The following is a 9,489-nucleotide window of genomic DNA, read 5'->3' as shown; positions in this document are numbered from 1 at the left end:
TAAGTCAGACATTATAAAAGCTGTTACAACATGACCAGCTAATACAATTGTAAAGGTGTTAAACTGTGTCTATACATGTATTATGGGGGAGTTAAGCTAACTCAATGAATTAACTTGATTGAAAAGAGCACCTTTTTTCATCATGTAGACAGGGTCACATGCACTTCCTATGGTGCGTGGAGACAATGCACTAAGAGATGGCTATGTGACTGTTTCAGTGTTGAAGTACATCCCGCCGGCCAACACTCTGAGAGCCCAGGGCTATAAGCTCCAGATCCATGCCCTGATCATGGGAGCCCTGGGCTCATGTGACCCCCACAACGAGCCGGTACTGAAACCATGCGGAGTTGGTTGACACTATGCCCGGCTCAGGAGACAGCTCATGGTGTCCAACACCATCAGGTGGTCCAGAGACATCTCTAAGGAACATATCATGGGACACCATCAATATCAGGTTGAGTAATCGAGACCGCTGACCAGGGAAATAACCCACTTCCTTCTCTGACGAACCAAGGGATGCACCCCACCCATGTACTTATTTGCTACACTGATACTGACTTGGGCTCTTAATACATTCCATGGGTAGCATACCCAAGCCCACTTATCCACTGATGCTTTAAAAACTCCCTGACCCCAATCTGGGTCTATGCTGGTTATGTGATATATATGTATCTCGTGATCCCTGTAAGCGATACCTGTCATCCCTCATAACTCAAGCCTGACCCCAGATGTACAGTACCATCCCTCTTAACTTGTGTATATTTAATTTTAAACATAAAATTTTAAATTTGCTCTGTTCAGTTTCCCCAGTGAGCCTTTCTGTGCTCCTACATGCCTTCTGCAGTGACCTTCCATTCACAGTGCATGACATGCGTTTCTGTGCACATGACCCTCAGTGCTCAAGGTTTCAGAAATTAAGTCCTTAAGGCTTTTAGTAGGTTCTGTATAACTTTTCCAAAGCTTGACCATGCCAAACAAAGAAGGGTTGAATGGCTGAACCATGTCTCTCATTAGATAGGATTTTTATTATTCTTCTGATCACACCTACCTTTTAACCCATGTGAGGAAACCACAGGAAACTACAAGACAGCTCTCAAAATAGTTTTAAAAATGGCTTTGCCAGCTCTGCATTCACCACATATACTATTTAACCAGTTTTAACAACATTAGAATGGCCATACTGGGTCAAAACAATGGGTACTGTACTGGCTCCATCTAGCCCAGTATCCTGTCTTCGATAGTGGCCAATCCAGGTGCTTTAAAGGGAATGAACAGGACAGGGCAATCATCAGGTGATCCATCTCCTGTTGCGAAAGCCCAACATCTGTCACTCAGGGGCCTAGGGACACCCAGAGCATGGGGTTGCATCCCTGGACATATCGACTAATAGCCATTGACAGACCTATCCTCCATGAACCTAAAATTATTTTTTGAATCCAGTTATAGTTATGGCTAGGGTGACCAGAGGGCAAGTGTGAAAAATCAGGACGGGGGTGGGGAGTAATAGGTGCCTATATAAGAAAAAGCCCCCCAAATTGGGACACTTGGTCACTCTAGTTATGGCCTTTACAACATTCCCTGGCAAGGAGTTCCACAGGTTGACTGTGTGTTGTGTGAAGAAGTACTTCCTTTTGTTTATTTTAAACCTGGTGCCTACTAATTTCACTGGGTGACCCCTCATTTTTGTGTTTATGTGAAGAAATAAATAACACTTCCTTATTTACTTTCTCTACACCATTCATGATTGTATAGACCTCTATCATATTCCCCCTTACGCATCTCCTTTCCAAGCTGAATGTTCCATTCTTTTTAACCTCTCTTCATATGGAAGCTGTTCCATACCCTTAATTATTTTTGTTGCCCTTTCCTGCACCTCTTCTATTTCTAATGTATCTTTTTTGAGATGGGGTAACCAGAAATGCATGCAGTATTCCTGGTGTGGGTGTACCATGGATTTATATAGTGGCATTATGATATTTTCTGTCCTATTATCTATCAATTTCCTAATGGTTCCTAACGTTCTGTTAGTTTTTTTGACCACTGCTGCACACTGAGTGGATATTTTCAAAGAACTATCCATAATGACTCCAAGATCTCTTTCTTGAGTGGTAACAGCTAATTTAGACCCCATCATTTTGTATGTATAGCTGGGATTATGTTTTCCAATGTGCATTACTTTGCATATATCAACACTGAATATCACCTGCCATTTTGTTGCCCAGTCACCCAGTTTTGTGAGATTCCCTTTGTAACTCTTAGCAGTCTGCTTTGGACTTAACTATCTTGAGTAATTTTGTATCATCTGCAGACTTTGCCATCTCATTGTGGCAAAAGCTGTGTTGAGTCTTCCCAACAACTCAGGTTCATCTTTATGTCTAATAATTCTGTTCTTTGCAGACTATTAGCAGAAAATATTATGAAGCAAATGTTGAAGGGACCTAAAACAAAAAGATCCCTTCTTCAGTTTGTGAAGCCAGGTTCTAGAGAACTGGGAGTGTCTCCTCAAAGGCAAGAGGACTTTGGTCTCTGACAGTTTCCTGTCCATGCCTCGAGCTCTGAGTTGTGATCACTCTAACAGCACATTTTCAGCAAAGATGTTTTTTCATGCTGCCAACTATATGGCATTTGGAGAGGAAATGTGGGAGTGATCCTAACAAAGCGTCAGAATGGATTTATCTATGGCAATCCTGCATAGACTCCAACTTCCTCCGTTTACAAGGGACAATGTTTTCCAGCACAATATTTACCATTTTTTACTGTCCTTTCATAGTGCTCCACTAGTTCAATGTATTTCACTGGAGTTAAAGGGGCATCTCTACTTTTCTCCTTAAACTAAAATTCAACATGTTGGCATGTAGGTTTATTATTTATTAAATGCTGACAGCGTGCCTTGCCCTGTATGGACATAATAGATATACTACCTGCCTTAAGTGGGCTCTTATCCTGTAACCCTCAGTGATTCCATGGGACAACTTGCATGAGTAAGGATTATGCTGCAATGCCAGTAAGGATTACAGGCTTGGACCCTAAATAGATAAAACATACAATCAAACCTAAAATATACCAGGTGACCGTAAGATGGTTTTAACACAGACCATTATTTATAATAATACAAGTATAGTTATTGTCACAGCAATGCTCATAGCAGTGTGGGTTAAAAATGCATAGGTTTAATGGAAGAGGAGGATGTGTAGTGCACAGTAAAAGTGATATCCAGGTGTAAGGGGCAGAACGGACGAAGGCTGCAATTAAAGACAGGAAGGCAGTGTAATGCTAGCATTTCAGATTTAGCCTAATTAATGGGTTGTTCCAAACCACTTTATGAGTCGTATCCTTGTTCGGACTCACTATTCACTCTAGAGGAATGCCGGTGCCATTAGATATTGGTGATGGATTCTTCCTAGCAGAACTAACGCAAACATATCTAAAGTAAATCATATTTTCAAATATGTGCTTTGGGTTTTTGAATTGTCTAGCCAGATCATTCTGTTTGCTGGTTTATTGGAGTGGCTTGAGAGAAATTGAATATGTCCACACGCCACCCTGTCATCTCTCTCTCACACTGAAGTTAATTGCATCTCATGTGGCTAAAGTGCAATGTGTCTAAAATATGCATTCTCTGAAAGCTATACACCAGTTAAAAATTCCCTGCCATTGGAAGAAATCAGAGCTGCCCGTCATGGCGAAATTTAAAGCCTCTGTGCTTCTCTGGTGACGCCCAGGTACCTTACTGCAGGCTATGATCTGGCCTGAGGAATTCTTATCTTTTAGAGCTGATTTCATTCACAGACTATGTGGTATCTTGGGTCACCTGGGCTACCTCCCAGTCTTGGCTATGACAATGCTTATTAATAACTTTCTGAAATGTATATAAGGTTCAATGGACTTCATAGACCAATAGTTACATGTCGTGCCTGAAACCACTGTCGTTTAGAGTGTGATGTGTTTGTGCAAAAATTGCACATTTGAAGATTTAATTTCAAAATTCCTTGGAAGCTGAGATCAGATTAAAGCACTTCACAACATGCAGCATTGCAAGCCACTTTAGAATATCCTAACGCCAAAACATCTAACAGCAAATCTTACTGTGCTTATGGGGGTAAAAGTCCCACAAAAAATTGGCATTTATAACTTTAAAGCTGCTAAACCAACTTTGTCCAAACTTAGCTCATTTCTTAGACCACAGCAAAACTGATAAAGCAAAGTGTATTGATTTCTGAGTTATGTATCCACATTTCTGATCAACTGATGCATCACACACACACAGTTTCATTCACAAATATAAGGAATTTTTTTGATGAAGTTATAAGCAACTGAAAATGGGGATGACATGAAAATTCAGTTAGAATTATATATTATATGAACAATTCAATTCCAACTCTCTATAGTGCATCAGTTCCTAGGTTTTTGAAAGCCAAGTCTCCCTTTAGGAAAATAAAAATATTTGCATCCAACTCACACACCATGTTAGCAGAACAGAATGGGGGAGACTTCTGTTGCTCTGCACCACCCTAGCTGTCTGGTTTAGGAAAATTTGGGAAGTGCTATGATGGAAGTTGAATTCAGCTTTAACCATGTTACTATGCAGATTTTAATACTGAATAGTCAGAGTATAATACTAAACAAACAGATTATTCAGTTAATCAGAAAAATCACAATACACTATAATAGGATGCAGGGTAAATAACTTGTTCTGTTGTGCTTATTGTACATGATGGGTTAAAATGGCAGGGTTTGTTCTGTTAGCTAGACTTGACTTCTCTTTCTCAACCTCCCCACCCCAAAATAGGCATCATGCCGTTAGATGTAATTGTATTGGTATTTAGTTTGCTTTATGGACACACTATTCCTGGTTTTATTGAACAAACCTTTGGAGATTGGTTGGTCTTCCCTGAATAAAAAGTTGCTAAACAGAGTCCAGAATGAGGTACAACCATTGTCATTGAGAGGGCATTTCTAATGTGAAGGATTTTCCTGTGGAGTTGTGAAATGGAATACATCTGAGAAGCTAATCCTAACAATGCAGAGCCTGACAGCAAGGGAGGCCAATAAGAGAACATGAATAGACAGGGCACATCAAATTTGCCAGGGCATCCCCCCTCTGACTCCTAGCCACATTAGTTACTGAACAGCGGGATTCTCCCAGGGCAGATTCAATATCCTTCACCCAGGATTTGAAGCACAGAGACCTTCTCAAATATCAATGGCAGTTCCAAAAATGGGAGCAGAGCAGCAGTTTATACAGTTAATCTTAAGTGCTGAGAATGGAAAGTTTGAAAATAAACAGGTGTCTGATCAACAGCTCTTTTCTGTGCTTCAGCATTTATATTTCCCCTCCTGCTGTGGGAGTGCAGCCAGAGAGAGACTTTTCTAGGTCAGTGATGAATGTGGGATGGTGTCAAACATGCTTGAGTCCAAATTTGCCCACCCACATGGGGCAACACGTAGAGCAGTCACCACAGTGAGCCAACCTGCATGGGGAGGGTAGGTATAATGCAGGCAGCTAGAAATCTTGTTTCAGATTTAAAAGATTCAGAAACATTCAGCACCATGGTGATAACATTTATGGGCCCGACAAGTGAGTGATAACATTGAAGCTTTCAGGCCAAAAATCGTCTTCGCTTACTTTGGGGGCTTTCAAACTTTGTAGTACAGATCATATCATAACAGAGAGATCATCACATGACCACCTCTCCTCCCACTTCCAAATACATTACATCAATGTGGGCAAACACAACGGTGTTTCATGGGAAACTATTAATAATGGATTTTAAACTAACTTCAGTGCAGCAAGTGTTTCACCTTCTGGAAAATATAAATCTGGATCTGTTTTTACTCTGTCATTTTATCTCACCCTCACCTGAACAGGCTTTGCTTCATTTCCCTTCCTCTTTGCAAGCTGAAGTACCTCACTAGCACCTCTCCCATCTATGGCTCTAGTCTCAGGTGGTTCTGGTGAGCAAAGGCAATTCCTGGTTCCTCTTCTCCTCCTATATAGTGGCAGGCCCAGGCTGGCTCCTCCCTCCTCATTTACAGCTGCTTTTAAAGGCTATCAGGCTTACTGAGCCCACTCAGTACTATGATTATTTTTATAGACTGGCAACCTCTACAGAGCCTGGTAGAATTAAACAGGAGTTGTGGGTATTTATTAACTCTGCACCTCTGAAAAGCAGGCCCTAGGTTTGTTTCCAGCTGTGTTGCATGGAACTAGTTGACACTTTCTGAACAAAAAGCTTTTTATTTTTTAAAATGGTCTTTTTTCAAAACTAAAAATGTTAGTTACAAAAAACTGACTTCTTGAAAATTTTTGTATTTTTATGACTTATGGAAGCTTTTAGTGAAACTATCAAAGTGATTACTAACATTTAAAATTTCAGTACAAACACCCACCATTTAAAAGAAGCCCTTAAACAAGGGGGCTATTTCAAACCCTGAGAAATGGAGAAAAATGTGAATCTTCTGCAACTTTTTTCTCCTTTTTCAACTATTGAACATGTGTAAGTGTTTCATGGACCATAGTCTGACCACCTTTAAGTTTGGTGATGTACTCTTTTTTATGGAAACCATATTAGTTTGTACATGGGACATGATTTTTTTCCAGATCCATTTAGGTGCCTAAATACAGATATAAACTTAGGGGGATTTAAGGTAGTTAGGCAAGTTAGGAACTTTTGATTTTGGGTATGGCTATACTACCCACCCGATGGTGTTCGATCCAGCGGAGGTCAATTTATCACGTCTAGTCTAGACACGCTCTCCTGTCGACTCTTGTACTCCAGAGCCGCAAGTGGAGTCGATGGGAGGGGCAGCAGTCAACTCACCGTGTTGAAGACACCATGGTAAGTCGATCTAAGTACATCAACTTCAGCTATGTTATTCACCTAGCTAAAGTTGCATAACGTAGATCGAATCCCTCTCCCCCAGTGTGGACCAGGGTTGAGTGGTAGGACCAAACTTGTACTGGCTTCTAGAGAATGACTCAATCCTTGGCTTGACTCCTACTAGTAAATCTGCTGCTTCCACATTAGTAACAGCTGGGACAAATCCACTATGTAGCTGCAGTGGAGAGGTGAGCAATTACAAGAAGTACAGAATGGTGCTTTGGGCGATGAGAGTCTAATCAACAGAGACAGTGCACTTACTGGCCCCAGTCCCTCTCCACGTACACTGATATAACTCTGTTGGCATCAGTGAAATTCCTCCCAAACTGCATGAGCATATAAAAAATAAAAAGGAAATGTTACCTCTTCAATAAGTTTCACTACATTGAGTTTGAAAATTGCTCAGAGCACATATTTTTCTGCACTGTAGATTGCAGTTAATTTCTGGTCCCACCTGTTCTGCAAACTTAGCCAACCTGGCACCAAGTTATAACATTGCTCTCCCCTCTTAGAACTTAATTTGCTCTTTCAATATAGATGGGACCTGATTGTAGTCATGATAAAAGGTCAGACGTGTCTGCTGCAGTAGCCCCACTGCAGAGTATAGTTAAGGTCCTTTCTATGCACAAATTGGAACTATATCGTAATTGAGTCATGGGACAGTATTGTAAGTGGGTCACTGACACTTGAGTATAGATGAGACCCTGGCAGGGGAGATACCATGATCACGAAGGTGGTTTTCCCAGGGTGAGGCTCATCCATTGCACTGTGGGTGTGCTGACCCCTGCGATTTCCCCAAATGCAGGAAACTCGACTGCATAACTTGTGGTAGTGGGGGATTGTGTTCGTGCTTTCCCCTGGTTAAAAAAAAATAAAAAAAATTGTAGCCAGAAGCAACACAGTTCTATTCCACCTGTAGACTACAATACAACCTTCTCTTCTGAAATGTTACATGAATCACTTGCTGTAGCTGAGTTCACTCCACCTCAGCAAGACCACTTTTTTTCAAATAAGAGAGTCTCTTCTCAGTTCTTTTAAATATGTGATCTGCTTTCCCTTGCTTGTTTTGACATCTCTCCTTGCTGATGTCTGTTTTCATTTGATTGTAACCTCTTTGGAGCAGGGACTTCTGGTGCCATATAAACTGATTGTGGAATGCACAAATTTTAGCTGCACAGAACTATTCCTTTGAATTTAGGGCTATCCATGGAAGTGTGCATGGATGTAGAGTGTAGCAAGTCAAGTCCTAATTTAGGGTAACTTTTGATAATTAAGACCAGGTCCTTGCCTCTGCCATCTGACTATTGCTTCCTTTCTTCCAGCAGCTGCTGATCTAAGCAGCTTTTAAGCATGGAGAGCAGCTTGATTCGACCCAAATGTCACTGACATTTTACCAGCAGGGGTACCGAGCTACTCATTGTCACAACAGGAGCAGCCTTGGGCTTGGAATCCAGCTCATTGTAGACCTAAAAGATGTGTTGTATTACATGAAATATGAATGAGATGCCCTGGCAATAAACTGATAGACACAGAATACCTGAATCAAGTTTATCCTCTCAAAAATATTGAAAGGTTTATAACTGGGCTATTATAAGAGCAGCCTCCAGTAAAGCTAGCTGGAAGACAATTGCAATTTTGCACCAACTTTCAAAATTGGTTTTCATGCCGTATTGGAACATTAAACACAAACATTTTTGTAAAAACTAAGAGGTGGTGAAATGTCCACTGATGGATCGAAACCTGAGCATGTTCTTGTCCCAGGGGTCAGGGCTCTGACCTAGGCTGTGGCAGAGGCAGGCACAAGGCCCTGTCCTTCCTGATTCAGAGCAGTTTTGCATCCCAGATCACTTTGAATCAGGGAGGGCAAGTGCTTTAACCACCACGTTATGCTGTGAGTCTCTCCCTCCAACTCCTTTCCAACAAAATCTTTGCTGGGATAGATACATCTCTGCAAATTGTTGGGAAAAAACAGCACACTTCTTTGAAAATGTTTTGACTATGCTAGCCACCTACATGCTAAGGGGAGGGAAGGCGTGAAATGCAAGTGCATCCTCTTTTCCCCCTCCACAACTGTGCTGGGTAGACTGCAGTCAGTTGTTGATGAAGACATTGCTTGATAGAGATATACATATCTCACAGAACTGCAAGGGATCTTGAAAAGTCAAGGAGTCCAATCCCCTGCCTTCACAGCAGGAATAAGTACCATCCCTGATGGATTTTTGCCCCAGATCCCTAAATGATCCCCTCAGGGATTGAACTCATAACCCTGGGTTTAGCAGGCCAGTGCTCAAACCACTGAGATATCCCTCCCTTAGTGCTCAAACTGTGTTAACAGCTGTTTTAAAAAACTCAAGCGTAGTTCGTGACACCCATTTTGATTGTGTCATAAAAGAGTTGCACCCCTGGAGATAGCGGAGAAGGGAATACCCAAGTGCAGCACCACTCACTCCTGTTTGTCCCAGCCACCTGCCTAGTTTGCCTATAACAAAAGCAGCTCCTAATACTATGATAACCCCCCACCCCCCAAAATGTCCTACGTGGAATGACCTGGAACAGAAAACAATCAGCACTGATAAGGTTTCCAGGTGACACAAATTGGTGAATGGTA

General features: G+C 41.5%; 1 non-coding gene across 1 annotated transcript; it reads left to right on the top strand.

Annotated features, from left to right (window-relative positions):
- Positions 1 to 7,580: 7,580 nt before the first annotated feature.
- Positions 7,581 to 7,741, top strand: LOC115635335. Its single transcript, XR_003996567.1, has one exon. It is a non-coding gene; the product is annotated as a U1 spliceosomal RNA (small nuclear RNA).
- Positions 7,742 to 9,489: the final 1,748 nt, after the last annotated feature.

This window comes from Gopherus evgoodei, chromosome 14 (genome assembly GCF_007399415.2).
Source record: "Gopherus evgoodei ecotype Sinaloan lineage chromosome 14, rGopEvg1_v1.p, whole genome shotgun sequence".
In the NCBI taxonomy this organism is placed as follows: Eukaryota; Metazoa; Chordata; order Testudines; family Testudinidae; genus Gopherus; species Gopherus evgoodei.
Note: the sequence above shows the minus strand (reverse complement) of the source record. Positions and strands in the feature narration are given on the sequence as shown.